The following is a 27641-nucleotide window of genomic DNA, read 5'->3' as shown; positions in this document are numbered from 1 at the left end:
TGAGCTACATGAAATGAAGGAATGGATAAATACCATGACATTATTTTAAACTCATATTTGGAAAACTTGATTTTTTTTTTTTTCAGGTTGCTTTTCTTGATTAAAAAAAAAAATCTGAAAAAAAAAAATTCTGGGCGACTGGATGGCTCAGTGGGTTAAGCCTCTGCCTTCAGCTCAGGGAATGATCTCAGGGTCCTGGGATCAAGGTCCACGTCAGGCTCTTTGCTCGGCAGGGAGCCTGCTTCCTCCATCCCCCTTCTGCCTGCCTCTCCCTACCTACTTGTGATCTCTGTCTGTCCAAAAAAAAAAAACCAAAAACTTTAAAAAAAAGTTAAAAAAAAAACTCCAGCCTTAGTTTTTACAGATGGGCTAAGAGTTTTCTATTTCATTTAAAATTGTATTGTTTCCAGTTTAATAAATGTTACTTTTTAAAGTGCAATAATCACCATATTTCTGTGTAGAACACAAAAGCAAAGCCATGTAATGTTTAATCCAACATCTAAATCTCAGACTTGAGCACAAAGAAGATGTTTAATTCAAAGGAACAGGATTAAGCTGAGGAGAGAAAATTTTTTAAAATATATTTCAATTTTAAAATTTACATATTGTGGATCCTCTCCATTTTTACCAACCTAAGTAGTCTGTTCTTTTCAAAGTTCTTATCAAAGTTCATCTTTTACTGCATTGCTGAAGCTTCATAATACCACCAAGGAAAATCAAATAGGATTTGGGGCATAAACTGCCATCTCCTAACAAATGACTAAGCTATAAAAAATTAGTCATAGTTATAACTCACACTCCAAACAGAAATTCATGTAAAGCTACTCATTTTTATTATGAAATTTACCCTTACCTATAAACTCTCCATATTGTCTGTGTGTGTATGTGTATATGTATATGTGTGCATGCATGTGTGTGTGTGTGTGTGTGTGTGTGTGTGTGTGTGTACGCACATATAAAGGTAAAGGAAACACCTATACACCCATAGCTCGGTTTACCTTTGAGGTTCACTATGAACCCATCATACGTTAATTGTATAAGGCCATTTTTCATGGGACATTAATATATTTTCTCTGGTAAAGCAGAAGGTCAGTTTCTAGAAGAGCTTCATAAAGACCAAAAGAGAAAGCTGTGGTTTCTAAAAATGTCAACCCCAGAGCTCATTGGCTTGGACTATACATGCTTACTTTAGAGCCAACTTCCTTCCCAAAGCTAAGAAAGTCTGATTGACCCCAGGTAGAACGTGGCAAGAGCATAGGCCTACTTTGTCCTAGGTGACAGAATGCCTGCCAGGATACAGCATACACAGACCTACCACTGAATGCTAGAAGCACCCACATCTGTTTAGAAAACTCATATCTTCCAAAAATATTGCTTTGTTATTTACTCTTGCTTTACCTATCTATTCCAAAAAGTTAACCTAAGTTTTTGCCTTCAATAGTAGGAATTCCTTACCAAAAAATTGAGATGAAAAATAGGGAGCATTATGTTCTTAAAAAAATTTTCCTATTATGATAAGGGGTTATTAAATATTCTTACATTTTAAACAACAAACAATAGTGTACTAAGGACAAAACTTCATATTCCTTCAATATAAATGAAAACAAAAGTTGAAGAAATAATTATAAAGATAGATAAATTGGACTATACTAAAATTCAAAACTTCTATGCATCAAAGAGCATAATCAACCGAGTAAAAAGACAACCCACAGAATGGGAGAAAATATTTGTAAGTTGTACACATAATAGGGGATTAATATCCAGAAGATATAAAGAACTACTACAACTCAACAATGACAACAAAACCAATTTAAAAATGGGCAAAGGACATGAATACATCATTCTCCAAAAAGGATACAGAAATGGCCAAGCATAGGAGAAGATACTCAGTATTACTAATCATTAAGTAAATGCAAATCAAAACCACAAGGTCTCTTGACACCCAGTAAGATGATGACGATCAAAAAACAATGGCAAGTATTGTTGAGGATGTGGAGAACATAAAATGGTGCAGCCACTGGAGAACAGTATGAAGTCTCCTCAGAAGAGGTGAAAACTAGATTGGCCATATGATCCTGCAATTCCATTCCTGGGTATATATATGAAGAAGAATGGAAAGCAGGATCTCAAGATATTTGTACCCCATGTGCTCAGCAGCACTATGCACAATAGCCACAAATTCTAGAAGGACACAAGTGACCACACAACAGATGAGCAGGTAAGTGGATGTGGTGTATACACACAATGGAGTCTTCTTCAGCCTCCTGACATCTGCTAGGACGCAGATGAACTTTGAAGGCGTTATGCTGAGTGAAATACACCAGTCACAAGAAGACCAATACCGTGTGATCCCACTGACATGGGTAAGGTATCTGCACTAGTCAACCTCACAGAAAGAGAAAGTAGAGTGGTGGTGGCCAGGGGCCCAGGGTGATGGGGAGTTGTTGTTGAATGGGTAGAGTTGTCAATTTTGTACTATGGGAAAGTTCTGCACATTGGTTGCACAACTCGAATGTACTTAACACAATCGAATGGTACACTTAGAAATGAAGCAAGTTCCTTTCACTGTCACTGCACATAGCTCTAAAGAACGAATTGTTCTACGGATGTTTCGGAAAGTGCTTCTAGTTCATACGGACACACTCCCAGCAATGCACACTCAGCATTAACTGAGAAAAATATGTATCAAACACCTATTTGCCTGTTGTTAAAAATGATACTTTTTATTGCATAAACATCAAATGGAATCAAACGGATACTTTAACTGATTTAATTGAGGTCAGGATAGGCAGAGAGTCTATTTTCTCTCATCTGAACTCATCATAATGGAAATCCCTCATTAGTTCAGCATTTCATACTCCCAGTTTCTTTCTTTTCACACCAAAATTCATGATCTCAAATGGATACTCCACCTCTAACAATATTTCAAACTGTCCACACTGGCTACTAGAATGATTTTCTTTATTATCAAACCATAATCTTAAAGTCCAAAGTACATCTTCCCACTCAAAACACTTCGGAGGAAAAAAAAAAGGACCAACTCATTAGCACTGTGGGCATTTATATACTAAAATTTTCGTGAGAAGAAAGAAGGAAGGACATCACCAGGGGAGGCATAACCTGCTGACTGATGTGGTGGAAAACAGCTATTGCAAAATGAAGAACAAAAACAGAGTGAGTGAAAAAAAAAAAAAAAACAACAGAGTGAGTGAATGTATATAAAAAAGCATGACAACAGGCTACATTAAAAAGCATAAAAATGTCTAAACACCAGCTTTGAGAGCAGCCACAGAAAGAGAGCAGGAACCACCAGTTCTCCACTGTGCGAGCACTCAGCTTTGCACTGTATTCAATGCTTTAGAGGTAATGCATTTATTTAATCATCGCAATAAATACACGGGGTGGACTCTCTCCCCCCTCATTTTAGAAGGAAACCTGATGTTCCACGAATTTAAGTAATTTGCCCTGCATCTCATAGTCGATATCCCTGGGCCCACCACCTTTTCTCTAATTGGTCCTGGGATCTATCGAACTAGGAGAGGTCCAGATGTTCCTTGCAAATGCATACCCTTATCTGGCTCTAACCCCACTCCCATTCCTTCCCACTTTAGGACTCAATAAGCCCCTCCAGATTTTCACGCCTATTGACGTTTACTTTACGAAAACACAGTTTAAAAACCACTTCCATCACAGAGGATCAATCCGGTCCCAGAGATTATTTGCTCGTTTTATGGATCAGGAAGCAACCCCACACTGCCATCGGTCATGTCACCACGACTCACATTCTGGGCCTCTTGGAGGCCTCCCATCAATCAACAAGCAGCACAGACCTCAGCAAATTAACCGAGGAAAACATAAGATTTGCGAGCGGAGGATGAGGGAAAGCTGTTCCAGCATGGGACTCACTCCCTTGGGGTAATTAATAGTTAGTCTTCCTGAAATACGAAGATCCACTTAAGGAATGACATAATCCTCTCCATTGGGTTCTTAAAGGTAATATTTCAGATGAGAAAGAGGAGTCTAGCCTCTGATCACTGGGCTTTGAAATTGTTCTCCGCCCCCCCTTCCCCAGCCCACATCCTTTAAATCAATGGGTTTAAAACTCTCAAATATACTTCGTATACAATGTGAGAAAATGCCCTTTCAGTATGCTCGGGGGTCGATGTCTATATGGGAAAGTGCCTCTGTCTTGAGTTTCCATGAGTTACAGTAACCCACCATTTCATCCTTCATGTTTCCGTGAAAAATAAAATGTGCCTTATTTCCAGCTTCACATGTTGTGAGGAAAAAAGCCATCCAATCAGAAGAACAGTTATCTTTCTTGTTTCCATTTGTTTTTCGGGATATTAACCCAAGTGACACAATCTGAAAAATTACCTATCATTCACATGGTGGCAACACCCCCGGGAGAGGGGTGCGTGCAGGTCAGAATGAGCAAGGCCAGAGTCCAGAGTCCTCAGAGCTCACATGCAGGCTGTCCCTACTGATCCAGGCTGATAAGCACTTAGACCTTGTCAGCTGGGCCCTGCAAAGTCGGACGCCAAGAAGGGTAGAAGACCAGAGAGGCAGCCAGTCATGGAGGACACTGCCACAGAAGCTGTCATCTTCATTCTTGGAGTGAAGGAAGACATCGCAGGATTTTAAGTACATGGATGACAGATTTACATTTAAAAGTTCATTCTCGGGGCACCTGGGTGGCTCGGTCAGTTAAGCATCTGACTCTTGGTTTCAGCTCGGGTTATGTTCTCAGGGTGGTGGGATTGAGCCCTGCTTGGTGCTCAGTGGGAAGTCTGCTGGGAACTCTCTCCCCCTCTCCTCTTTTTCTCTCTCCCTCAAATAAATAAATCTCTAAAAAAATATAATAAAAGTTCATTCTGCATAAGGACATGGAGGAGGGATTGGGGAAGACCAGAGTTGAAGACAGAGACTAGCTAAAATGTACATCAACCGGAGCCCCAGCAGGAAAGCCACTGGCACACTCAAGGTACCACTGAACATACTTTAAGGAAGGGGCTGTTTGCAGAGGTGTGAGCAGAGGTAAGGAACCTCAAAGTAAGGGTGAGGCACCCAGGGGCCAGCAACAATGAAAACTTGTTACCAACCTGAAGAAGAATGACAAGTGGAACAGTGTTACGGAGGCTGGAGAGAAACGGAGTTGGAAGTAGGCCTCCCCAGAGGAGCATGTGTCCCCAGAGGAAGGCAACCAAAGCCAGAACCATGGGAACCAACCTCTCTCCTCATACCCTCTGCCTTCTTCCTGGGCTTCCCATTGATTTAGCTCAAGCAGAGGAGCCCACACGAAGGTGGCCAATGGGGACCAACCCTCAAAACATAGTGGATAGTGTCACAGTACAGTTGCCATGGGCCCGACCCTGGGGAGGAGTGACAGTGCCAAGAGAGATGAAGGGGAAGACAGCAGAGAATATTTGAGAGTCAAACTCGAGTGACTTGGTTTTGAATTGGATGTGAGTGGGGGAAAGGGAACATTCACACATGGCTTTGAGGTTTCTAGATTTGATGGTGGTGGGGGCACTACTTTTAACCAAAAGAAGACACATACATTAAAACATAGGTCTAGAGGAAAAACCAGTTCTTTTGTGTGCATGTTATGTCTGAGGAGTGGCCTAGGAGGCATAAACCATGCATTGTTAGGTTTTACACTACCTTGGTGGGAAGCAGGGGTAGGAAGTAAGCTTTGGACGTCGTCCTCAAATGGGTAGATGTTAAAACCAAGAGGAAGGATGCAAAATGCTTGGAGAGGACGTCAGAAAAGCAAGGCAGGGGATCAGGGAGTAACCCTGTGTAACATTATTCATGTTTCAGAGTCCAAGGAAGGAAAGAAGAGCCACCAGGAGCCTGCACAGAGCCTGAGGAAGGATGGGAAATAGTGGAAGCTGCTGGGGGAGGAGAGGCATGTGCAGGGCATCACTACGGACGACGACTGAGAGGAGCCCGTGGAGAGCATCCAGGGGATTTGGGGATGGGATGCATGGTCTTGCTGCCTCTATGGGCTGGCCTTGGTAGGGCTGAGCATGAAAGGAAAACGCTCTCACCTCTGACGAAGTTGTCTGGTGACTGGCAGGTACATGGTGCAGCAGTGCCTGAATGGAAGGCAGGACTGGGGCAGGGGGTGCGGACCTCTTTTCAAGGTAAAAATTGAGTAGAGTCTGTGGAAGGAGGCTGCAAGAGAGGGGCTGAAAACACAGAGAAGAAAACAGGTCCCCAAAGAGATGTCACAAGAAGAGCCAAGAGTAACATGAGATGGGGTAAGTAAAATGTCAGGTGGCCTCCTGGCGGCCTCTGTGCCGACCTAGACGGTGGCATGGAGCTGGGTCTGGGGCAGGAGCACCACTGACCCACGATCATAGCCCACACTCTCAGTTTTGGAAAAAGAGAGAGAGGAGGGGGGAAAGGCAAGAAGCACTGTGGTGTGTAAAGGAGAAATATTAGTTCAGAGCAGTTTGTATACATTCCAAGTTAGGGAACCAAATGAGAGTTTAAAAAACTGAAACGTTTGTTGCTGCTTCCCCCAGACAAGTCAGGAGGTACCAACTTTGCTCTGATTCATCTGCAGCTCTGCTCTTGAACCACTGTTCTGCCTTATCCTTGATTAGGAACCTTTAATCAAGCAACACCACCTTTAAATCTGGGGGGCATGGATGAAGCAACATTGTTTAATGCCAATTCAACCAAAAGAGAGTTATGTCTTGGATTATAATGAGACAAAGGTGCGATCCAAAGACAGACCCAAGACAAAGGCGGAGAATCACTCCTGAGTGCTGGGTCAGCAGCCTTTTCATGATACCAGTTGCAGGAGAACATAAAGATACCGGATACAGACATATCTCAGGGCACATTCGAGATGCAAAAAGCCAAGAAATACATGCTTCATATTTTCTAGAATTAACAAAGATACAGCTTGAAGCTTCTGTTCAGCGGGGCTGGCAGGGAAATCTGAGCAGTAACAATGATACACCACAACAATTTCAACAATGACCACAGCCTTTGCAATGTCCTGGCGTCTTCCACAGAACCAAAGCGCAGGCGCCCACCCTAGCCACCATGTCAGTGGTCCACACTGGCTCTTGCCTTCAGAACCCTTAGCTCTGCACCATGATGAGGAATTGATTTTACAATTAAGAACTGGATGTCTACGCCCAGCCTGTTGTTGGAACATCCTCTGAAGTCTTGCCGTGTCCGAAGGCATTGCCGCTAAATTACACAAGGGACCCCCATGCTCAGAGATCCCACCTGTCAGAATTGTATTTTCGGGGAAGGGAAGGCTCTGACAAATCATTTTTGCTCTCTTCCCTTTGTCTTCCTCCACCCCCAGACTCACAATAGCAAAAAAAAACCCATCAACAAGGTTAGGCTTTTATAGAAGACAGGACATGCCACTGATTTGGGAAAAAAAAATACAGTGGCACCTGGGTGGCTCAGTTGATTAGGTATCTGACTCTTGATTTCAGCTCAGGTCATGATCTCAGGGTCGTGAGATCGAGCCTCACGTCAGGCTCCCCACTCAGCCCAGAGTCTGCTTGAGATTCATTCACTCCCCCTCCTTCTCCCTCTGCCCCTCCCCATACTCACACTCTAAATCAACAAATGGGTAAATAGATAAGTTCCTTAAAAGAAAAAATACAAAAATCAAATGAGAAGTGGGAAAATATAAAAGCATAGCTCTCTGCTTTAAGTGAGGTAAAGGGAAAGTTGGAAGAATGAACACCAGTCAGCATTGCATCATTTGCCCTGATTTGCATTGGCTATGAAAGGAAACGAATCAAAAAGTAGCACCTAGAAACAACCTATGATGAGAAAGTGAACCTCAGTCATTTCATTAAAAAATGACAAAACTCCTCACTAGACTGGTAATTTTAGAGATCACTGCTTTTACACTGCTTACACTTTCTACCCTGGACGAGACCTCTCAGCCTCCCCTACAGGTCAGCTACGGACAATAGTTTTACTGTATGACATTTTACCTTTCACAGATAAATTGCCCTCTTGAAAAAGCCAGTGAAACAAGAATAATTGTTCAATTATTTTTCTGTAACACAAAAAATCAAAACAGCGGAGGGTAGAGAACACAGACCCTAAAACTCCTTGTGCCTCCCGTGCTCTGCTCATCAGAAATGTCCCAAAATGCATTTTGATGATGGAAAATGAGGAATAATCCCAAAAAACATAAACTGAAGCAAATCATAATTGAATTTTCATCCATCAAGACTTTGGGCTTAATTTGATTTATGCAGTTGTGTTTATTTTATTTCATATTTTTTGACTCCTCTGTTTAAACTGGGAGCTATCTGGGAAAAAAAGTTGCTCATTTCTTTGTGCAAAGTGTCTTGTTCTTGGATTATTCCTCATTCCCTCCTAGAGATGCACAGAGAAAAATGAAGCTTCTTTGGCTTTCTCTGTCCTGAATCTTGTGGAAAAAAAAAAAACAAATTCTTGTCACTTGTGTAGCACTTATGCTAATACAAAGCATTTGTATCTACGTGCAGACAGTCAAAGAAAAAGCCATTCTGGGGCCCTTTAGCCATGAAATTTTTATCTTTTTAAAAATCATCAACAGAGATTACATCTGTTTCCTCGGAAAGGGTTTCACGTTCTGAAACAGTGCAGCATGCCCGGCTGCAACATGGGGTTCCTCTCAAGATGTGATGATTACAGCCAGCCTCTGATTTACAGTTAATCAATTTACTACTCAAAATTAAAAGTGATCAGGTGAGGGGTTCCCAGGGGGCTCAGCCATTAAGCGTCTGCCTTCAGCTCAGGTCCTGGGATCGAGACCCGCATCCAGCGCCCTGCTTACTGGGAAGTCGGCTTCTTCCTCTCCCTCTATCCCGACCCTTGCTTTGTGCTCTCAAATAAATAAATAAATAAATTTAAAAATATAAAAACTTAAAAATTATCAGATGATACACCTACCTACTTTTGATAATATAATTTCTGCCCATCAAGAAGAAAAGGTATAGTTATACAGCTCTTTTTGATGGTGTCTTAGTCTACAAGTAGTAAAATGATGGTTTGTGATTTTTGCCAGGACTTTTTTAAACAATAGATGTTCCACTTTGGCTCTCTTAGCGACTTGCCTTACGTACGAGCTGCTGACTGTCTCTCATACTGGCAGCAATTCTTTCACTCAAAAAAATAAAATAAAACTTTTAGGGACATATGGCTTTTCTTCCACCTCCAGGTTTCAAATTTACTTCAAAACACCTACACAGAGTTGGAAGTTCCTAAAGTGTCAACAGCTGAAATGTCCCAGGAGCTGCAAATGCTTTTCATGTAAAGAGTCAGAGATGGAAAATTACTGGATTTAAAGAAAGAAGAAAAAAATGGAGAAGAAGGCAGTCTTAGAGGAGGTACTGCAACATTGATTTATTTCTATGCAACTTCAAATGGTCTAATGAAACAGGAGAGGTGGAAGAAACAATCGATATAAAATGTTTCAAACATTGAATGTTGTAAATCCAGCCAAGTGAAATATACTTTAAAATGGATCTTTTCTTCTCTGATTAAAACTAAGAAGCATGAACTAACACTAACACTTCTGAGTATAAAAACACCAATGCTGGGCACCTGGGAGGCTCAGCTGGTTAAGCGACTGCCTTTGGCTCACGTCATGATCCCGGAGTCCCAGGTTCGACTCCCACTCCAGAATCCCTGCTCCCTGGAGAGTCTGCTTCTCCCTTTGACTCTAACCCTTCTTGTGCTCTCTCTCTCTCAATCTCTCTCTCAAATAATAAATAAATAAAATCTTTGTTAAAAGAAAAAAAGACACTGACTGCTTTAGGCCAGGTTTTGTCTCCTAAATATAACATACTTCACATATAGTGAGAAAGACTGGTCTAACTTAGTATTCGAAATCAGGGTAAAGTGTAGTATTGTACTTGTAAAGTGTAGTAGTCGAAAAAAATATTCTAAAATTAAGGAAATATCAAAGAGAAAAACGGGACTAAACTTTGGTATCAGTGTTGATAGCAGAACGTATTTCCCTGGTACACAATCCAGTTTTCAACAACACTGGTGCTAATGTGGCCATCTTACGCTGAAATGGTTAAAGCAGATTTAGATTTGTTTATCTAAAGAAAATTCTAATCTCTGCCATCCATATGAATAAATATTAAACATTGTTTCAAAAGCTTACAATACTCACAGCCTTGGAGAACTGGACAACTGAAAGAGAAGTCTAGAAAATCCTCTGATAGAAGAAATACCTTGGAAATACATGGTTTTTGAAGACATAAATAAATCCAATGATTTTATGCTTTATAAAAATATAAGTAAATGACTAAGATAGGAAAGGTCCAGTTACATATGTCAATCCCTTAAATTACGGGAAATACTTCTGAAGACATGTTCTTGTCTCAGTGACCAAAGTAATTTCCTTTCTTCAAAGACTTGCATTGAAACGTGTATTCCAGCAGTTTCCTGCATGGCCCTGGAATTCTCGCTATCAGAAATCAAAGAGGGAGGCTTCGATCAAACTGAGAAATGGCCATAAATGCATCTGAAGTTGTACACTCTGAAAACACCTTAAACATCTGAAACACTGAAGACAATCTTGAGCTGATGTTGAACTTAAGTGAACCTTGACACCAATGACAAGCTGACTCGGCAACAATAAATTCACAGGTACAACAGAACCACGGCTATATTCACAATAGAGATGTGTCTGTGTAGATACAAACACGGCTCCTTACAAACACAAACAGCTTGCAAAATGTGTTCTTTGCCAATGTATCTCACGATACACACCAAATATAGAAAATCCAACCACTTGGGGAAAAGCTTTGTTGTTACCACTTTTAGTCTCCTTAAACAAAAGTCAACAAACTCCCAAGTAGTACAACTGTGCTTATCAAGTTTGTCTGGTTTTAGAAATGTACTTTCATTCCCTTGCTTGTAAATCCAATGAGTCATTTGAAAAGTACTTCACTTCTGATTTCCACATGTTAAAACCAATAACATCGTTGTATTATAACACAGAAAACAGAAATAATTTGTGCCTTGCAAAATACTTAGACATTAAAAAGGAGACAAAGCTTATCTATTTCCATGTTTTAGAATACTTTCTCCTACCTCCCATGCCTGAATCATCACTAACAGCTTAAAGGGGGAAACACATTAGTATTATGGAAAATACCTAAGAACACCATTTAAGTGGCAATATACAGCAGTAAATAATGAACCTGTTTAAGAGCGGATTGGAACATCAGGGTTTAATTACAATTCTGCAGATTTATTTACACCTTAATGGCAAGTGCTGTTAAGTAAGGGTTATAGGTGCTAAGGATTGCTTTTGAATAAGATTATAATCAACCGTGGTAATATGTCAGATGCATTAATGAGGGGGTATAGCTCAGTGGTAGAGCATTTGACTGCAGATGCATTAATGACTTCTGCTTTCCTTGGGCCTGAATGAAGGTCTATCAGTGATGTTCCCTGAAAGACTGACACTCTATGTTACCTTACTGGAATCTTCATAGTGTTATTCATCTTTTATCTTGAATCACCCCGGGGTTGTGAACTTTCAGAAGTGGTGAAATTCTGAGCCTGATAAAGAAATGTGTATATTCTCTTTAATGAGGTTACAAAGAGGCAAAGAGTTTGAAATTGCTATCTTTTGTATATCAGTTGTTCCATAAGTGCACACTTTTAGAGGAATTAGCAGAAGTAAGAGAAAAGGTAAGAACCTGGATGTTTGTCTTTGAAAATGGGAGCAGGGAAAGGTTTAGGGAAGCTACTGAAATTAATATAGTTATTACATTTTTAACATAAGTTAATACTGTTTTCCTAGATAGTATGGACTCAATATTGAATTATAATAGCCTACTAAACAGATCACAGAATTGATCTCAGGCAAATGAAATAAAATATTTGAGCTTTATCATTTTTTTAAAGAATGGTCTAAAGTAAGAAATAGGGCACCTGGGTGGCTCAGTGGGTTAAGCCGCTGCCTTCGGCTCAGGTCATGATCTCAGGGTCCTGGGATCGAGTCCCGCATCGGGCTCTCTGCTCAGCGGGGAGCCTGCTTCCCTTTCTCTCTCTCTCTGCCTGCCTGTCTACTTGTGCTCTCTCTCTCTCTCTGTCAAATAAATAAATAAATAAAAATCTTTAAAGTAAGAAATAAATATCAGGCAAATCCAATTATTACTTTGGCTGACACTGAAACAGATTTTAGAAACTAAAGGAGAAATCAAGGCCTTCAGGCATGAGAAGGAAGATCAAAACAAAAACAAAAAACAAAAAATCTGACAATCTCTGATGAGGAAAAGAAGCGGCAGGTATATTACGGATGAAGAATAAAATGTTAGTTTTCAGGTCACTTACTTCATACTCAAATAATTGTAAATGGTACATCTTTCTAGACTCGCTATATTTTTGAGAGTAAAAGGCCAAAATTTCTTCAGTGTAATGAAGCTTTCTGAGAGTAAATTTCACTTTTCAATACAGCCATGTCACTAGAATGTCCAGGACACTATCAGGGATTGTCACATATCAGGGACTCCATATATTTTTAATGAAGACATGGTGTGAACCCTTAATTCACATCAATGAGCCCCATGTTTTCCAACTGGATGTTAGGGCAGTGGTGTAAAAAATGGATGTAGGCTTGTCACAGGGAAGGAAGAGTGGCTCAGTTTCAGCGAATTGATTGAGACTTTTTGGAAGTGAGGAACCGATGAACAGTTAAGAGTTGTTATAAACGAGACCGTGTATCACTGTGTGTTACGTGGTGCTCGGCCGTTGGTTGAAACCCACGTTCAAGACAGAGGCCGGGGCTAGTCTAGAGATACGTGTGGGGATGGATGTCTTCCTCACACAGAGCTTTCGAGTATTCCGTTATTTTAAATGTGACACACAGAACCAAACCGATTATTTTACTGTTGTTCTCTGACAGGTGCCTGGGATAATGAGCTTAATACTTCCTGTGACGTGGAGACGGTTTCCATCAATGGTAGCTTGATGTTGGGATTTTTAGCTGCTACAACCCTACAATGGGATTCTACGGAAGGTTGTGGCCAACTGAATTCTTTAGACCTTTTCATTTTTCATGTTAAGTCAGTGCTTCTCTTGTCTTTTATCTGTAAGATAACATTTTTAACTTAAATATAGGATTTTATGTTTATTCCTGTTATATTTAATCTTTTTGGTTTTGATCCAGCAATTCAAATTCAGCCTGCCAAAAATTCAGATTACTAAATAAGGGATACCAATCAGCAGTTTTCTATCTTCCCTGGAGAAACCAAGGAACTTCAAGTTAAAAATGCATTCTGAAGAATCTGGGTAAGATATAAAGAATTTATTTTTTTTAAATTTATTTATTTTTTTCAGCATAACAGTGTTCATTGTTTTGGCATCACACCCAGTGCTCCATGCAATACGTGCCCTCCCTATTACCCACCACCTGGCTTCTCAACCTCCCACCCCCGCCCCTTCAAAACCCACAGGTTGTTTTTCAGAGTCCATAGTCTCTTATGGTTCGCCTCCCCTTCCAATTTCCCTCAACTTCCTTCTCCTCTCCATCTCCCAATGTCCTCCATGTCATTTGTTATGCTCCACAAATAAGTGAGACCATATGACACTTGACTCTCTCTGCTTGACTTATTTCGCTCAGCATAATCATTTCCAGTCCCGTCCATGTTGCTACAAAAGTTGGGTATTCATCCTTTCTTTTCTTTCTTTCTTTCTTTTTTTTTTTTTTTAATAAACATATAATGTATTTTTATCCCCAGGGGTACAGGTCTGTGAATAACCAGGTTTACACACACAGAAAAGCTAGAATAGATACAGGGAAAATTTTTGGCCTCTACTTTGTAAAAACTTAACAATGCCCTTTTTTTAACTATCAAGTTTTATCTTATTAAAAATGGTTAAACCATAATGCCTTAAGTCAGTTTTTATCCCTGTCTCCAAGAGTATTGGTTACCCTCTCTTTGTTTCCCAAATGTAGCTCATGTTATATGTAGATCATAGTACTGTTAAAAAGCACTGGCCTTCTTTGCCCTCTGGTCTCCTTTTTATGCTCAACTCTGAAGTTCTTGGGGCTAAGAATCATATCTTATTGGTCCTGATATCCCCAGATACATAATGGTCATTGTTAATGGTTTTTAACGATTTTTAATAATTTTTAATGATTTTAAAGATTTTTAACGGTTGACTTAATAAATCACCAGATGAACTGAAGGCAAAGTTCCCTCAAGTAGGGAACACTCAGCATCTACTGTATTTCTTGTTGAGCTAGAGATCCTCATGGACAAGTCACTGCTTGGCTTCCTGAGGAGATGAATGGAGGAAGGGAGTCAGACAGACTAGATGATCTATGAAGGTGACCTTGAGTCTCATGGATCCATCACATCCACAATTTTAGGTCTAAAGCCCTTTACATACAAACATTATAATACGCGTCAGAAAGAAATCTAAAATAATAGAGGATTTTTAAAAAAATGAACAATGCTTAAAATGTGGGTTTTCACATAAAAATCAAAGATCCTATTATTTTGTATTTATAACTAAGGCATTCTATGACATTCGTAAATAAATGTTCTTACGTCTAAAGTCATGCATTTAATGGGGACTTCTATAGTCCTTCAGATGCAAAGTCAGAAATACAGTTTTATGTAATTTTCATGTACTAATATATGATTTTTTTTTTCATGAAGAGTGCTTGCATTTGGTACCTTGAATCATCTTTGGCAGAGAGATGTCTCCAAACGTAGGAGGCTGTTTTACTCAGTAGATGATTTAGTAGATATTCAATTTGGTTCCTCATTGACATCAGTAGATTACCTATTCATAAGTTAATACATTGTTTGGTTCTCTTACAATGCTGCTTCAGTAACTCATTAAGGAAACACTTTTGCTTTTTCCTAACACCTAAAGGTCTAAGATGTGTTTACAAACCCACTTCTTTTTCTACAAAATTGTCTGAGCATTTATGAACTATCATATACATGTGCATGTATGAATTCCACTTCTTTACACAGCTAAAGCCTGTTTTTTTTTTTTTTATTATAAAATGCGTATAGGCAGCATTTCTCCCAGCTTGTGCATCCAGAACTGCTCATCTTCTAGTTCCTCTGTCACAGAGCAGGACACTAGGGCACACGACAGCTGGAGATATACATATACATATATATGCATACGTGTATATGTATATATATTATATATATAAACTTTTCTCAAAGTTGGCTCAGTGTCCTTCCTTTTATTTTTCAAAATCATCTTTTGTCCACAAAAGAAAGATGACTGTCTGTTGAAACATTCCAGTACGACATCTGACAACGGAAAATGAAAAGAACAGGTGAACATTCCTAGTGGGGGCTTGATTACAGTCACACAATAATAGATGGCCATTGACTCAGACAACAACTGCTTGTGGAGCTTCTCTCATTTGCCATACACTAGGCTACCTCTTGGAGGTCTGTGAATTAGACCGACAAATACTTGGTTAACAATAACACAAATGCCTCCAAATGACAGAGAGACACTCCCAGACATGGGACTTTGTCTCCAAAGACCAGTGCCAACTGGACAGTGGGAAGGTTGATGGATATTCCAGATTAGTTTCATAAATATTGTCTCCAAGCTCATCTACTCCCTGGGAGCTGCAGGAAGGGTACTCTAACTAGCAAAAGAACCAATCTGCATACATGCTTAAATCAAGTTTGTTTAAAATTAGAAAATGGCATAATGTATTCAAAAGTTTTTATGCAGTATTCACATAGAATTAAAAATATGCTACATGGCTTGCATTAAGAGAGCAGAGATGTGTAGCTCATCTATGGGTCTAATAGAATGCTCAAAAACCAAACTTCAAGAAACCTTTGTGCGTGTATAAAAATAGGAGAATAAAAAAGTAGGAAAATAGAATGCACAAGCTTATTTACTGGTCTAATAAAAATATACTGAGCAAGAGAAAGCTACATTGGCTAATCAGATATGTACAATTTAAGTCAATATAAAGCTTCTTTTGTTGCTTAGCACAAGAGAAAGTTTCTTTGTAAATGAATCTGAGAAAATGTTTCTCTTTGCCAAAACACGCTTTTGTAACTGTGGCTGTAATTCCTGAAATAAGCCCTGGAAAAATGACTTGGTTGCTGTTTAAGGGTTAGAGAAATGGAGAAAGGAAGGCAGTGTAAGACAGAGAGACAGGCCGATAAACAGAAAAATAAAATAAAGACTAGTGTCTGTAGGTAATTTAAACAGTTTTGCCAACCTCACTATTTTAATTGCATAGTTGGCTTAAAATTCCCCAGGGCACTGACTGCGTGGGCCACCCTCTGCTTCCCTATGTCCTAACTTGGCCTATAAATGATGGAATTTCTTGATGAGGAGAAAAATCCTTTCTGGTTTGTGTGTTGGGGGGTGGCATGAAGTAGAAGGAGGAGATCCTCATCTATCTCCCTTCCCACCGTATTTTCCATCAAAAGGAAAGGAGCTGTAGTCTACTAACTGGTAAGAAACTGGCCTCTCTGGGGCGTGTTATTTACAAGATGGAGGGCCGAGCTCTGCTCGAGTGGGAACTGGAAGCATGGCACGTCTGTCTGTGGCGAGTGTCACAGCTTTGTAAGAAGCAACCAGGACCTAATGGTTGCTCCATTCAACACATGTGGGCAAGGCTGAGGGCCCGCCTGCCAGAGGGAGGCCGGGAGGGTCATCCCAAGCTGACTCTTATCTGCCTGTGACAGAATGTGGGAGATACAGCTGAGGTCACTCCTCTACTAGTTGAGACAAGAGGACATGCCCCCAGCTTTCTCTACAAGCCTGGAAAGGTACAGCCCTGAGAAGTCAGTAGGAGCCCCATAATTGCCCACTGGTCATATTTTCAAATCCAACTTTACCAAAAAGTTCTGTGTTGGGAGATGCCGCTATCCATCCTAAATGAAAGTGAAACATCGTCCCTGCTTTTCCTCCTCATCTCTCCCAGAGGGAACCTAGAAGGAACAAGAGACAATAAACCAGCACCCCAAACTTCCAGCACCACCCCTAGAACTTGCTGGAGCTCATTATGGGTCTCAGAAAGTGCAAGGAAATAATTTTAACTTTCTCCAAAAATTTAAGAAACCTCCTAGCACATTTTTTTTCTTGAGTGCCAAAGTTATAATCTGCACATTGAAATAAAAAGGAAGCGAGCAGCATATCTGCTTTATAACATCCCAAAATATATAATGAAAAGAACTGAAGTGTTTCTCAAAGAACACCTGAATAATTTATAAATAAATTAATGGTGAATTTAAGAATAAGCTCCCCGAGACATTGAAGAATGGGAAGGGGATTATTTTTTAGCCTTTAGTTTTGGGTTTAGGAGGTATCTAAAATTTTATTTCTGTCCGTGTTTTGATTCATGAGTATCCAAAGCCCTGACATTTGCTTTGAGAAACTTCCAGGCTGCAAAAAATAGACTGTAGTCCAAGTTCACCTCTGCAGTTTTCACAAAAAGACCTTTATGGCTGCATGGGCCACAGTTATATATTAATAGGCTTTGGTGGAATTCCAGGGCTAAAATCCACCAAGAGACAGCAACAAAAAACCTATATAACTTTCCATCAGTTCTGACTCGCCTTGGCCTCAGATACTGTCTTATGAAGAATCTAAACATCTTTATCACATCAGTTCACAGAGATCAGCCGTCTCTGGGGCTGTCTGCTTCCTGAGGCAGAGCAGGATAGATGGAAATGTTTCCATCAGCGAGAGCATGGCGGGCAGACGGAACGCCAACCCATCAGATCAGGATTTGCATCACGATTGATTAGCGGAGTTTCCCTAGAAAGACTACATTCCTGGGCCCAAGTATTCTTATCTCTAAAATGGGAATGACAAATAAAATCAACATCATAGAGGAAGATCTTTTTTTTTTTTTTTTTTTTTTTTTTTTTAGAGTGGAAGCAGAGAGCTGGGGCAGGAAAAGTGCCCCAGGAACATCGAGTTCTTTGGCAAGCAAAAGTTGGATGTAAGATGGTGACCGCAGTTTATAGACCACGTTAATCTTGCTATGGACGTTTAGAATTCCCATTCTGTCTCTTCAAGTACAAGGACTTATTGAACTACAACCCTCCAGTGGCTTTCATAACATTCGGCCTGAGAAAGAAAGTAGGGATCTGCCTCCCAAGTATTTACAGTCCCACCAAACTGCCATCATCCAACACAGGCGACATGGGACCCATTCAGCTCAGTGTTTACCCTTGAACACTTCTGTTTTGGGAAAGGCTGATTTGGGGGCTTTTGATGACAAAATGATCAAGCAAGGTGTTTGTCCTCCACAACTTTGAACTACAAAAGTTTACCAGGGTCCCCTTCCATGAACGTATCACATCGTATCTTGCTGTAATCATCCCAAACCTTCTTCTAATGTTAGATACACTGCTCAAAATCATTGCCCAGCTTCAAATATCTCTCTATTATCATCAAATGAAATAACCTTCTCTCCTGACCAGCTTATTGACTCTCATGAAGGTTCCGAACATTTTTTTTTTTCTCCCAGATAACACATTTGGATAATTGAAAGAGAGGAAGGACAACACTTCTTACTCAAATGAAATATCTAGAGTTTTTAGACATCTGCTTATACATATATGTCTGAAAGTTTGCAAAGATTTGTATATGTTCACCATATCTCCAATCATTCATGTCATTTTTCAAGTTTTATTTTGTTGTTTCCTGAAGAACTATCACCACTTACCACTGCAAGTCATGGACCTATTTCAATTATTCCAACCAGAACTGAGTGAATATGTTGACAAAATAATTTGACCTTCGAGGTATAATGCTGATATCTCAATCACGAATTCCAGGTCTTACTGAGCTTCTAGAGTATCAGGGAAGACAATTTAGATATTATTGGTCAACACAATGTCCACACAACCAACAGATGCTTTTCCAACTGGCATTTTGAAGGAATTGTGAGGAATGCATCCTGAGCTGAGGAGAGGAGAGGTCATCATACCTGGCGCTTCGTGGAGACTAGATCTGAACAGTAACGAGAATCTTCTAAACCCAAACCTTCTTGACTCTCTTCTCAACACAAGGTTTTAGCCATTCTCAACAGCTCTCAAAGATTTAGTTTATATCATAGCATTTCTTTTTTAAAAAATATTTTATTTATTTGATAGAGAGAAATCACAACTAGGCAGAGAGGCAGGCGGAGAGAGAGGAGGAAGCAGGCTCCCCACGGAGCAGAGAGCCCGATGCGGGGCTCGATCCCAGGACTCTGGGATCATGACCTGAGCCAAAGGCTGAGGCTTTAACCCACTGAGCCACCCAGGCGCCCCTACATCATAGCATTTCTTAAGACTATTTCGTGTTTACTCTTATCCTCGTTTTTCTCTTCTTATATATGCTCTTAAACAACTACAAAAATATTTCAATTCAGCTTTAAAAAACTACAAAATAATGGTTATTTAAAAAATACCTTAAGAACTCAAGAATTTGAAATAGACACTAATCACCCGTGTTTTTGTGTCCTGCATCTTGGCCATCCAGAGGGTTAGTCCAATCAAACCTGAGAAAAACACAACATGACTGTGACGTTCTGGGGCTGAGCCTGGTCTGGGAGGAGGTGAGGGGGCTTGGTGGCCAGGAGGTCATTGGCAAGGGGAGAAGAAGATCTTGTCTCTTAGTGAAGGCTTCTTTATCTAATGGAGTCATAAGGTTTGAGTCTATGGTGTGTTCACTGGGAAGCAGGCTAGGAGAGAACCCATAATTTAAAACATTTTTTTTCTAAATAGTCACAAGATTTTTACAAAACTTCCCCAGCTAGAGTAAATAAAAATGAATGATTAGCAACCATTCTGACAATAAAAATGTGCTGGGTGATAAAAATTAAAACAAAGTCCTCTTATGGTGATTACACTGATGACTTTGTACTGTCGTGATGCCAAATGAAGGGAACTGAATAAATCTTACATTTCTGCTCAGAAAAGTGGGTGTAGGGGAGGAGAAAAGGGAGAGAAAAGCAAGTCAAAATTAGTGAAATTACTTTCAAAGTAATTCTTAGCTAAGCAATTAACCAGTAAAAATAGATTCTGGAGACCTAGTATCCCTATACTAAATTGACCTACATTACCATAGTTCTTTGTGTCTGTGTCCTATCTTCTCAACTAAATTGTCTTAAACTTTGAAGACACACAGTGTGCCTTATACTTTCTATATTTAGTACAGTTCCAGACATAGCAGAAGCATTTGCTAAGTATTTTTTGAAATGCATTCCTTCTTGTGCCTATCATTTAGTAAGCACTTAGTAAATACAAGTATTTTTTGAGACTCAAGATGTATTTGACTATTTCCATATTTTATAAACTCAATGAATCATTTACAGTTAAGCTATAAACAAATACATATGCACATTTAATACAAAATACTACAAACAGTGTTAACATACTTGCTTCCCATATGGTTCATTCATACATGAGACCTGCCCTCCTAAAATTTCACTCTCTGAAAGAAAACAGATACTAAACTGCGAACTGAAGTGTGGTGAGAAGAGGTATGGGATAGTCACATGGTCCAGGGTGAGACTCACTGAATGGCGGACAGGGGGATGTCAGCGAGCCTAGTAAGTCAGCTTGAGTGAGGACAAGGGTATGAGTGAACTCTCATCATCAGAGGAGGCCAGAGGCACACAGCCTGGTGGGAGGCAGCAAGGAAAGAGAGAGTGGCTTATGGTGACTCTGGAGAGCTCACCGGGGACCATTATCTGAAGAAGTCTTGCAAATCACATAAAAGCCATTGTACTTGATCCCCATGGAAGACACTCAAGGGTTCTGAGTGAACACACTACTTGATTCCATCAGAAGGGCCCATGTGAACTTGGAAAGCTGCCATCAGTCACTGTGCAGAGAACAGATTCTAGAGGGCAGAACTTCGTTAAGGGGCTTAGTGATGGCTACGGTGCTACTTTGGTAACTCCGATGACAGAGAATGGCACCACGGACTAGGACGGCATTGGAGAGATGACTTTGAGAGGACGGGAGGAAAAGCGTATTTAGTTTGAGGGAGGGTGTGTTTGAGACGCCTGAGCACACAAGAGGGGATGGACAATAAAATAAAATGTCAGATGTGCTGTTCTGGAGCCCGGGACACTTCTGCTTTCCAGGGAAATGGGGAGCCACGAGCACACGGCTGGTGATGAAAGCCACAAAGCATGTGGACTCTTGGGTGGGAGATTTTAGCACTCGATGGAACAATGTTGCCGCAGGTAGAAAACTGAATTTGTGGTAAAATAACTCAAATGCTCAAAAGGTACATATCTCAGACTTATTTTACACAACGATGGTTTGTCTTCTTAATAAGGCAATAATATAGATGAAAAGTAAGTATTTTTAGCGAAGTCAGTCTGCTAATTCTCTAAGCTGACGGTGCAGCCTAAATCCTCTTCAGTTTGACATTTTCAGGGTTGCGAGAGCACAGAGGAAAATGTCACAAAGGTTAGCAGACTGGTATAATTTGTATCGCCCAATAGTATCCCACGCTTGTAGCACGTAAACGGTCTCACTCAGCACACAATTTAGCTTCGCTGTGCTCTCTTGTGAGAAATTCAAAGGTTTAATTCTTTAAATGGCACCTGTTTGCAAAGCACTTGGGCAAAAAAGTCCTACAAATATCGGACAGTGGTATGTTTTCATTGATATGCATTTTCCTATAGTATTGTCACGACATTACGGCACAGATGAAGAAGGACAAAAAGAAAGAAGATACCACGAATCATTCCTGGAACTTGTTTTCCTCTGCTCTGTCTCCAGCTGAACGTATGAAACTATTTCTACTAATTTCTTTTCAGAAGAGCGAAGCGAACAGACACAGAATCCATGTGAAGGTTCTGGAGTCAAGGTAACCTAGGTTCGTGCCGTGGCTTTTCCACTCACTTGCTAAATGACACCCTCACTCGCCCTTCTAAACTTCAGTTCCATCATCTGTAATATGGAACATCATCTACCTTTTAGGATTACCTGTGAGCACGAAATGAGTTAACGTAACTAAGGCGTTAGAGCAGAGCAGTACTGGTCACCCATAAATTGCTCAACACGTGGTTAAGCACGCTGAATTGTGTTCCGTTAATGACTGGGCCTAATCATGGCAGCACCCACAAGACGACCAGTACAGGGAGTCTGGCTTTGCAGGTCCTCAGTAAATATTTGCCCAGTGGAAACTCTGGGAGCATTTGATCCACGGACATATTCATAGACAGACAACTCTCAGTAGTAACCTCCCTAGGAAGAGAGAGTGTTGGTATCAGACAGTCCTGGGTTCACATTCTGGCTTTGCCACTTACTGTGTGAGGTTCAACAACTTCTAACACTCCACAAGATTTGATTTCTCTGTCTGAAGCAGAAGGATAACAATATCCGTCTCCTAACAATGTTCGGGAATTTAAATAACTTTTTTCTTGTAAGTCCTTAACATATTCCTCCTCTCCCTTCTCATTACTAATACTCTCAGTGGAGACAAAACTACCCATGGACGGGTACACACTTTGTCAAGTTATGACATGGCTCATACAGTAACTTCCTACCAAAAAATCCTTAGTTAAAATGAACATCAAGAGTTGTATTGAGGGATGCCTGGGTGGCTCAGTGGGTTAAGCCGCTGCCTTCAGCTCGGGTCATGATCCCAGGGTCCTGGGATCGAGTCCCGCATGGTCTCCTTGCTCAGCAGGGAGCCTGCTTCTCTCTCCACCTCTGCCTGCCTGTGTGCTCTCTCTCTCTCCTTCTCTCTGATAAATAAAATAAAATATTTAAAAAAAAAAAGAGCTGTATTGATAGGGGTGTCTGGGTGGCTCAGTGGGTTAGGCCTCTGCCCTCGGCTCGGGTCACGATCTCAGGGTCCTGGGGTTGAACCCCACATCGGGCTCTCTGCTCAGCAGGAAGCCTGCTTCCCCCTCTCTTTGCCTGCGTCTCTGCCTACTTATGATCTCTGTCTGTCAAATAAATAAATAAAATCTTAAAAAAAAAAGATTTGCATTGATAGGGTTAAAAAAAAAAGGTGATAAAACACAGCCTCTGGATTACCTGAAGGTCTATGTAACGGGCCATGTCCTTGGGTCACTGCCAAGTACTCAAGAATATGACCTAAAGAGCCTATGTTTGGTAGTCAGACGCCCTAGAGGCAAGCGGTCTTGTATTCCAGCAGTGGAGAGGTGTGCTCAAGAAGCAATTTCACTGAAAACTTCTGCATCTTAATATCGCATAAAATTTCTTAACTTGTATATAATGAATATGAGTATATATACATATATAAATTTGGCAAAGTGATGTAGCTGAAATCACATACCAGTAACAAGTGGAGGGAGCCCTGGTGGATATTCTGACATTGGGTCTGAAAATCAGAGCGGAAAAAGTTAACTGTATTGTCAGTTTTGATAAATTCTCGATGACCACAAATCAATCACTTAACAGTTTTTTCTTTTGTTGAGGGAGAGTAAGAGTGAGTTTCCAGCAAGGCATAAAGAGTTGCTAAACTTTCTGCCAAAATAAAAGATTATATAAATAAATAGTCAAAAACTGTGAACAGCATGGGGGAATTTTAGTTTCCTTCCTTGTTAGATAATAACACCTTAACAATTCGATTAGAAAAGAAAATATAGAAACTGATCATATTACTTAAACAATATTTAGTCCATTTCTTTTCAACTAATGACGTCTGTGTGTGTGTTTTCTGAATACCAGGTTCTGTTTCCAGGAGACTGGGAAAATATGGGGGGAAGTAATGTCATCTATGTATTCATAAATCCTCTTGGTGACAGAGGAGGGAGTAGATAACTACAGGGACCATGTGGATGCATGTAGTACTCTTGACTGAATTACTATTGTACCAAACTATGGACAAAAGATGTGGACAATGGCACGTAACTGAAGACAGCTAAGTAAAGAGGCAGTCTGCCATCGTGGTTAAGGATATTAGAGTCAGGCTGCTTGAGTTCAAATCTCAATTCAAATACCTTGAGCTGTAGGACGCTGAACAAATTACTTAACTTTTCTGTGCCTTGGTTTCCCCCTCTGTAAAATGGTGATAACACTGCCAAGTGTTTCTGTGAAGATTAATAAATGCATCTATACATAGAAATACTTACAGCAATGCCTGCCATGCTGTGAGGACAAAACATTAACTATTAGGAAGGACTGACAAAAAAACATTGTAAAAGATCTAACATTCAAATAAAGTGAGAGGGCACAGCACTGATCAAAGGCAAGAAGGATTATTTCAGGAGTAAAGAAAGCTCACATTGACTGCTTTTGGGCAATTAAGTTTATGTTCCTGGATGAAAAAGGAAAGTGAAAGAGTCAGAAAAACCTCCACGTTTTAACATATTTTTTGTCTTCTCTGTCAAGAAAAATGAGCTCCTGAGTGCATGAGAAAGTTGTTAACATGAAATCCAAATCTCAGTTACATGAAAGCAGGAATTACACAGGGGCTTCTGGAAGGGAATTCCACTAGCCTTGCCTCCAAGGAAATAGCTTTATAAGGTACTGAAAGAATCCACAAGCAAGACGATTTAGCTCTGACTGGCGACTTTCAAAACCATATACAGATTATGAAGAGTTCCTGTGACTCTGGAAAATGTACCTGCTGTCCCAATCTCCTCAAAGCGATGTCATTTCTAGATATCAAGACCAATGTGTTTGATATTCCTGAAATGACTCTATAATGGATTAGCATAGTAAAGGACATCAAGAAAAGAAAATGGGGAATCCCTAAGGATCACTACGAGTTTAATAAAACCGGTCTATGTCAAACTAACTTCAACATTTCCTTTGTTAGAGTTGGCAGCTTGGTAATTTAGGGAAATGTGAGATATAATAAAATCTGGGGTCAGAAAGACATCGAAGAAGATCTGTCATGATACCTTCATTCATTCACTTTATCACTCATTCAACAGATATTTCATAAATGCTTAAAATATGCTAGAATAGAATTCGACTCCCTTATTTGAGAGAAGCGGGGAGACATTCATGCTCATAAATATACTAATGGGACAATGAGAGAATTTAAAATGTAAAGTCAGGGTGTCTGGATAGCTCAGTCCCTTAAGTGGCGACTCCTGATTTCAGCCCAGGTCATGATCTTGGGGTCCTGGGATGGAGCCCCGCCATGGACTCTCTGCTCAGCAGGGAGTCTGCTTGAGGATTCTCTCTCCCTCTCTCTCTGCCTATCCCCCAGTTCCTCTCCCCTCCCAATAAGTAAGTTTAAAATGTAAAGTCATTAGGATCTTGTTACTTAATAAAATGGGGATGAAGAACTTTAGAATCACTCCAAGTTTTCTGAACAGGGTAACTGTACATTAATGGTTCTCAATGGTCCCCAATAAGGGTTCACCCAGTTGCACAGAAACCACTTAGGGAGCCAATTATGACTACGCATCTTGCGGGGGAGACCAGGAAATTCTGGATGAGGTCTCTGGCCAGAGTCCTGGTGATCTCTTAGTGTAAAACGCTTTTGGGGTGGTTTTGATATTCATCTGGGCTTTGGGACTACTGAAAACAAAAGGTAATTAATAAAGGGGTTAACCAAGGATAATGAGATTCATTTTATAAAAACCCAACACACTCCTCTCTGCCCATTCTGGTAAGTCAGTTCATTTCAGAAGAGTCACAGAAGAGGTTATATACTAATTAAAAAAACAGTATCAGTTGATTAAAACATGATAGAGTGCCTCTTCTAATGTCCTTAAAATTCTGTAGCATAATCTTCTGAATGTTGACGATGGTGGTAAATTTTGACCTTTATTGATAGATTCGATTTTTGGAAAAAGTCCAGTTATCCAGAACTAAATAATATCAGTAAGATGCATAATTAACTTAACTAATTTTCCCGGAAAAAGTGGTATCACTGAAAGTTATGTAATATATATCTTAGTAAGACTCGGGAAATATTTGTGGTAAACATAAAAATATGAAATATCACATATAAAATACAAAAATGTACACACATTTCTTGTGCCAGAAACTGCAAGGCCACAAGACACAGATTCAGAAATGCACTCACTATAATTGCACACGTAAATGGGGCTAGAAATGACTGTAACCTGCAAAAGGTCTAGCTGGCCTTCCGTAAAGACAATCATCTATGTGATCTGACTTCAGGGGAGTCAAACACAAAAGTCAAAACACAGCCTCCAACACACAAAAGGATGTCTCATTTCTTTGGTTCTCTGTAAATATTCAGAATCTACCCGCAAGTGTGCTATTCCTCAGGCTTCAAGCATGGACCATTATAAAAATGTACATGCCCTTGGGAAGAATGACATAATAGGCCCTCTCAGATATTAATGTCTTCACATTAATAAGTCTGTCATTTCCTTCATGAGCAGGGGTTTGCTAGAACTGTAATGGTTCTCAGGAGGGATCAGAACGCCCATGATGGGCACTTCAGGGAAATGTCATTGACAGGGGAAGTGAGGATGCTGTAAACAGGACGGGCCGCCTTCAGGATAATGCACGACTTGGGCACATTTGAAATGGCAACCAATACATAAATCTGACAGGAAGCAAGATTTGGGGAAAAAAATTTAGAATGTTGCATTCAAACATAGTGCATTTTATGCAGGATTTTTACAATGGAATAGGTAGCAATGAAAGATTATTAAACAGTTTGTACTCAGAGCAATCATTATTACAAAACCCTACAGCAAGTGCATGCTACTAACAGTTTCAAGAATTTATATAACCCATCGTTTTGCAACTGTAAGGCAGGGGAGGGGACAACGCATGTACTGGTAACGACACCCACCGTGTGCCCCACAACTTACAGGAGAAGATCGCACGTCAGTCCCAAGTGGGCTGAACTACAGGTTGGCCCATCCTACCCTCCGATGTGAGCTGCTCTATCATGAATTTTCTCTGAACAGCTTGTTTTCCACTATTGTTTTCAAAATGCATATGAACAAAGGATTTCTCATTTTGAAATGAAATTAAAAAGAGGTAGTGTGTGGTGACTAACATAATAAAAATTATAAAAAATAAATAAAGTTAAACTGAAAGGTCAAACCTAACCTTATCATTGGACAAATACAGAATGAAAGAAAAAAGAAAGGGGGGGGGGGAGTGAAGGTGGGAGGAAGGGAGGAAGGAAGGAGAAAGAAAAGGCTACATAAGACAAGACCAGAATAACATCTAATTGGAGATTTATTAGAAGCCTCTGGATTGGAGTCCTTTACAAATTTAGAGGAAGAATCACAAACAGATGACATTTCTAATATTTCAGTTTCAATTTAAAGATGTCAAATGATCTTGAAAATTCTGGACTCTGATCACTTTTCTCTGGAAATGTTTTTATATGGAGAGTAAGTAACTCAGCTTTAAAGCTAAAATCTCTCTGTGTTTAATCTTTACCCAGAAAGATGTTGCTCCTGTGTGTTTGTGAGCACAGTGGGTGTTTTTCAGAGGGTCGCGATGAGGAGCTGTTGGTTTCTTTGCCGCGAGGAAGCTCTTGAGATTGGCAGGAACTATGCAGAAGAGGTGAACTTCCATTACTTCCTCATCACGGACCAAACTGCTCGCCAGTTACTTCTCTCAACCTTGTTTTAAAATAAGAGTCATTCTAAAATTCTGTCTGCTGACACTTTCTGAGTAATCTCAAGTACCTCTTCTAACCGTGATTATTTCACTTAAAATTGCCATTAGCTGTAATTCCTGGGA

The 27641-nt window shown here is 40.1% G+C and overlaps 1 protein-coding gene across 7 annotated transcripts in view; it reads right to left on the bottom strand.

Moving 5' to 3' along the window:
* Positions 1-27641, bottom strand: part of CHRM3 (cholinergic receptor muscarinic 3) — a 511025-nt gene that overhangs the window by 309045 nt on the left and 174339 nt on the right. For 2 of the 7 annotated variants that reach the window (XR_006821235.1, XR_006821234.1), the window contains exon 3: positions 16854-16946. The exons of the other annotated variants lie outside the window; for them this stretch is intronic. The gene's annotated coding sequence lies outside the window, so the exon portion shown is untranslated. The remainder of the gene's footprint in view (positions 1-16853; positions 16947-27641) is intronic. 7 annotated transcript variants of the gene reach the window in all.

This window comes from Meles meles, chromosome 13 (assembly GCF_922984935.1).
Source record: "Meles meles chromosome 13, mMelMel3.1 paternal haplotype, whole genome shotgun sequence".
Lineage (NCBI taxonomy): Eukaryota > Metazoa > Chordata > Mammalia > Carnivora > Mustelidae > Meles > Meles meles.
Note: the sequence above shows the minus strand (reverse complement) of the source record. Positions and strands in the feature narration are given on the sequence as shown.